The sequence below is a fragment of the Spinacia oleracea genome, chromosome 2, assembly GCF_020520425.1.
Source record: "Spinacia oleracea cultivar Varoflay chromosome 2, BTI_SOV_V1, whole genome shotgun sequence".
In the NCBI taxonomy this organism is placed as follows: domain Eukaryota; kingdom Viridiplantae; phylum Streptophyta; class Magnoliopsida; order Caryophyllales; family Amaranthaceae; genus Spinacia; species Spinacia oleracea.
Window position 1 is genome coordinate 4552943 of NC_079488.1, and position 5652 is coordinate 4558594.

At 36.6% G+C, this 5652-nt stretch overlaps 1 pseudogene; it reads left to right on the forward strand.

The window, feature by feature from the left end:
- The first annotated feature begins 206 nt into the window (after positions 1-206).
- On the forward strand, positions 207-306 carry LOC130468256 (uncharacterized; annotated as a pseudogene).
- The last annotated feature ends 5346 nt before the right edge of the window (positions 307-5652 follow it).

Genomic DNA, 5652 nt, shown 5'->3' on the forward strand with positions numbered 1-5652 from the left:
TAGAGTTCATCTCATGCTTAACACCCCGATCGGCAAAACCTCTAGGATTCCCATATTGGGCACTATGGATGGCCATCTCCTCAATCACCTCTAAAGCTCTAGGTACCTCCAGTTGCATAAATCTCCCACTGGCAGCTGAATCCAAAAGACACCTAGACTCATTACCCAGACCTTTATAGAACTGCTGAACCAGGAACCAGTCATCCAAACCATGGTGCGGGCACTCTCTTTGCAAGTCCTTGAATCTCTCCCAAACTTCGAACAAACTCTCATCTGCTTGTTGAGAGATACCTAGTATCTGACCCCTCAGACGAGCTATCTTCTCAGGTGGGAAATGTTTAACATAGAACGCAAGGGCCAAGGAATTCCAATCGGTGATTTTCATAGCTGCGCGGTTGAGAATGTTAATCCATTGCTTTGCCTTCCCACTCAATGAAAATGGAAAGAGTATCTCCATAGTCTGCTCCGGTGTTAAATTCTTCTGCTTAATGGTGGCACAATACCGAATGAAAGACTGAATATGGAGATTGGGATCTTCACCCTTTTCCCCACCGAATTGGTGTCTCTCGATCATGTTTATCAGCTGGGGTTCGATCTTGAAATTTTCGACCGCAATGGAAGGCATGATTGCCTTGGGAAGCATAGACAGACTTGGTTTAGAATAGTCTGTAAGCCTTGGCACAAGTGGGGGTGGCGGTGGTGGTGCTTGGTCACCCATCTCTGAATCTGTATGGAATAGATTGCTAATCAGATAGTCGGATTCAGAGTCAGAATAGTCTCTCTACTGTTCAACAAATCTACGCCGTCTACGAAAGGTCCGTTCAGGTTCAGGATCGAACGAAGTCAGATCGCTGGTATGAACAGTCCTGGGCATAAACAAGCAAAAACTAGAAAACAGTCGTGAGATCCGATCTCAAGGAACGGGAGTCCCTTGAGAAGTAACAAACAATAATCTAGAAAAACAATTAATAACAGAAAATAAAACCGTTTTCCCGGCAACGGCGCCAAAATTTGACAGGCTAAATCGCACTCCTATCAAAGATAAACATAACGTTCACCAACTAAAAATATAGCAAGGGAAGCAGGGATTGTATCCACAGGGAAACAAGCGTTCTTTCTACTATTAAATTACTAATCTAGACTACTGGTAACAAGAGTTTGGATTGGTTTGTGTATTAAACTAAAGCAAATAATCAAATCGGAAAATAACAATATTAAAGGAATCTAGGGCAGCGGTTCACCATAAATGCAGACCGGGATTGGACAATGGACAATAAAAATCATTTAACAATCATAACTAGGAAAACATGCATCTCTCGAATCTTATGAATTCCTTAAGATAGAACAACTAGCGGGATCTCGCTACGTACTAGAAATAATTCCTATCTAATAGCCACAGACCTAAAACATCAGATTTATACCTCTCGGCGCATAATCCAAGGTTAATCAAGCTCAAATCAAAATAGTCCGGCCGAACAGAATTGACGAGCAATAATAATAAGCTATAGAAATTATAATCAATCAATCAATAATCAAGTCCACATATAATCCCAATCATACATTCATGGATCCCCTAAACCCTAGAAATTAAACTACTCACTCATGATAATAAATAACAACGCAATTAGCATAATGGAAAACATGATTAAAGCAATGAATTAAATTAGAGCAAGAGATAATACCGAATTAAAGGACAATGGAATAATAAAGCTTGAATCTTTGATTAAAATTAAAACTAAGTGTTTGGAGAAAGTAGAGAGAACTAAAATAAAAACTAAGTAATTAGAAACTAGAATTCCAAGATCCCCTACAAAATAATAAAGGCTAGCTTATATAGTTTGCCCAAAAATAACATAAAAAATGGAAAAGAAACCACGTCAAAAAGCTGCAGAGGTTGGCGTCGCCCGATCGGGCAACGCTTCGCCCGATCGGGCGAAGTGCTCGATAGTCGGCCCGATTGGGCCAAATTCCGCCCGATCGGGCGGTTTGCGAAAGGTTGAAATCAGCTTCTGATGGGCGCCCGATCCGGACCGGGCGAACTGCGCCCGATCTGGCGCGTGTAGATGGCTTCACTTCTCTTTTAATTCTGCCCGATGGTCGCATTTCGCCCTCAGCTCACAGGGCGATTTGCAATCCTCAATATCCTTCGCCCATATCGCTGAGTCTAACTCTCGGGGCTCAACCATAAGCATCTAAGGCTCCTACAAGTTGACGATAAAGGTCCCGAACTTCCTTGGGCTCGTGTAGTGGCCTAAATCAACACGAAACGGGTCTAAAAAGACCAATTTCTCATAATTGAACCTGAAACTCAAGGCACACTAAATAACACATATTAGTAATAAAAATGGCTCCTAAGAGCTCATTTGACACAAAAAAGTACTAAGGGATGGGGGTGGAACACTATATAAAACACACATATCATGACCCCTTTGCTGCGCGCACACACACGAGCGTGTGTGTGTGTGTGTTGTTCGTGTTCGTTCTTCAATTCTTTTTCGCTCAATCACCCTAATTCGTGATTGTTCCGTGCTATAGGCCGGATTGATATAATTCTCTTCTTCCTTACCTATTCTATTTCAATTCTGTATTTTAAATTATAATATTATCATTGTTTTGAATGATTAAAATGCTGGGAATCGGTTGTGAACACCGTGCTTTGAGGATTTTTGTGTTGTGATTCATTAGGGTTGTTTTAATTATTAAAGGATGAATTTTCAGATTTGTTTATTTAATAAAGGATTGATTTTTATGACGATAAACTGGTTTTAATGGAATTTTCAAGTTAGGGTTTTAACCTAGACCTAATGAGTCAATTGATTAGCATAATTAGGTGATGATTTTAATTATGATAATCAATTATATTTTCAGATCTGAATAAAGGCCTAAAGTGTTGATTTTTATTGATTTTAAAGGCGGAAAAAGTATGTTTTCGTACTAGGGATTGGTTTTGGAAATTGAGACGATTATATTATTGAAAAACGATTGAATTCTAAAGTTTAAATGAGGTTTTAGATTTTATAAAGTTGCTGGAAATTTAATGAACATGGAAATAATTTAAGTTTCATTATTTTGATAATAGGAGGTGATTTCTGAGTGAGTTCTCGTTGTTGCAAAGTGGCCCCTACGCTTAGGTATTCAAGATACGTACAAGTCTAGGGCGACCACACCGTTTGTTAAAGACATTACATGATTGTTGTTGATGTGAATTATATTATGTGGATTCATATTTGGTTTGATAAACGATCATGTGGATTATTATATTGGAATTGTTGAATTGTTGGTTGAACGAGCATGTTGAGATGTTTATGAGCATGAATTTCATTGTCAATCATGTTATTCAATAATTATGCATGTATGGTTTGTTTCACATGCAAGGAGTGGATTATTTATTTGTATGCTATTGTACGGGATGTCTAGCATACTTTGAGCCAATTATTCGTACTTGGTTGTACTATTTGAGCCATTTATTCGTACTTCGTTGTACTATTTATTTTACCACATGTGAAGGGTTAGCTCACGTAAGCCACCGCACATGTAGGGTTCAGTTGGGAATATGTTGTATGAAATGAATTAGGATTTGTCGTGCAAGGGAACAACCCTCATGTTAATGGGCATGATGTGGAATCTCACTTTGGTGAGGAGGAACATGGTAGTAATTTCACAAGAGTCTTGCTGGTTGATCACAAGTCCTAAAGCATTAAAATAAGATTGTTTTGATTGTCGTTTATTAATTGTATGTGTGTACATTGTTGAGTCTTGAGTTCACCTTTAATAAAATATTAATAAACGTAAAGTGCAACCTGGACAAGCTTCAAAACTCTTGGAACGTATATACCTTGAGTATGAACAATGGGTGGAGTCTTGCCGGAAAGTTCGTACTCCTACGAATGATACAAGACGTTGTTTTATTTATCTTATGCGCAGGAATTCCGTCGATATGGCCCGACACTCGGTATGGCCCGATTTTATTATTTATTATTTTGGTGTATGGTTGGCTCCCATCACCTTTCCTTTATGGAACATTCTTTTGGCCCGTTCGAAGCTTATTCTAATTAAATTGTGAGTCAAGAGTCGAGTCATGAGTCGAGTCTTGTATTCATGATTGGTTGTTAATTATTATATGGCTTTCGTATGTTGACTAGTACTTAGTGAGTGATGCATGTTTTAGTTTTATTTCACTCTATTCTTGTAAGTACTCAGCTTTTGCTGACTACGTGTTTTGTGTGTTTTGGTCATGGCCTTTGCCTTAATGACCCTATGATGATCTATCATTTTCACTTGCATTGATGGGGAGTAGAATAATATAGCAGGTTGGTTGATCGAAATCATGTGGCTTGGGATGATCGAGAGAGTTGCATGTTTTCGTATTTTGAACTATTTAATTATACTTTAATTATGTTTGAAATTGTTGAACTTTTTATACTTTGGTTTTTGGGCCGTCATGGTTCTAAATTGTAGGAGGCCTCGATATTTTATTTACTATGATTTTAAAAGTTAGTTGACATTAAATTCCGCTGCGTAATTCTGGTACTAGCCTTAACCGTTATCACAGTGGCGGTAATACTTTAGTAATTCCTTTATTTTAAGTTGGAAAATGGTTTTATAAAAGCAAGGAATTATTAGGGTGTTACAGCCTCCCTTGCCGCCGGCCAGCATCCCCTTGAACCTTTAATTGGTTAATTTCTTAAACCCTAAGTTAATTAAATGTTTTAATTATATTTTATTATTTTAATTTATGTTTTGATTGAATTAAGTTTATGATTTTTATGATTTATTATGAATTTCAGATTTCATGTTTTGCAATAATTAAATTATTAATTATCAGATTATACGATTTGATTGAAATAATGTTTTTAATTATTAAAGTATGATTTTTTTAAGGTTTTTAGTGATTTAAATCAGGGTAGGATGATTATGAATTATCAAAGTTATGATTTTTATGATTCTAAGCATGTTAATTCGGAGTTGGTGAAGTTTTAAAATAGTTTATATTGCTGGAAATTTTAAAAAGGAACGTTTATTGAAGTTCATGATAAATTATGGTCATTAGTGAGGTAATGACTATGATAGGAGATTAAGTAGTCAAGTTTTGATATTAGCAATGTTCTAATTATGTTTAGGAAGGGTTTGAAGCACCCTAATGTTGCTGAAAATTCAATATGAATTAATATTAATCTATGTTGGTTGTTTTAGGCGGAGAATTCACTGTAGGCGACTTTTGAAAGTGCTAAAGTGGCCTATCAATTTGTTTACACAAGGTACGTACATACCTATGTGTTTGTGAATGTGTGCTATTGTTGAAACTATGTTGAATGTATGTGTGGACTGGTTTATGTTGGAAATTTCATGATTCAATGTCGTTGAATGAAGGCATTGAGCATAGAACTTTATTATGAGAATTATAACATGTTAGCATGGATTATTGATGCAAGCATGTCATTTGGGAACTTTATATTATTTCATATATATTAGTTTAGATCGATTGATCGTTGTTCCCTTTTAGCATTTCACTACTTTATGAGGGCCGAGGACCTAGCTTGTTTAGTAAGTTGAACCTTTATACCCATATCAAGGGTTAACCATTGTTAAAGGAAAGGTTGAATTAATTGGAATGAGTTATTGATTGACAATTTTGTGATCGCTTACTTAATT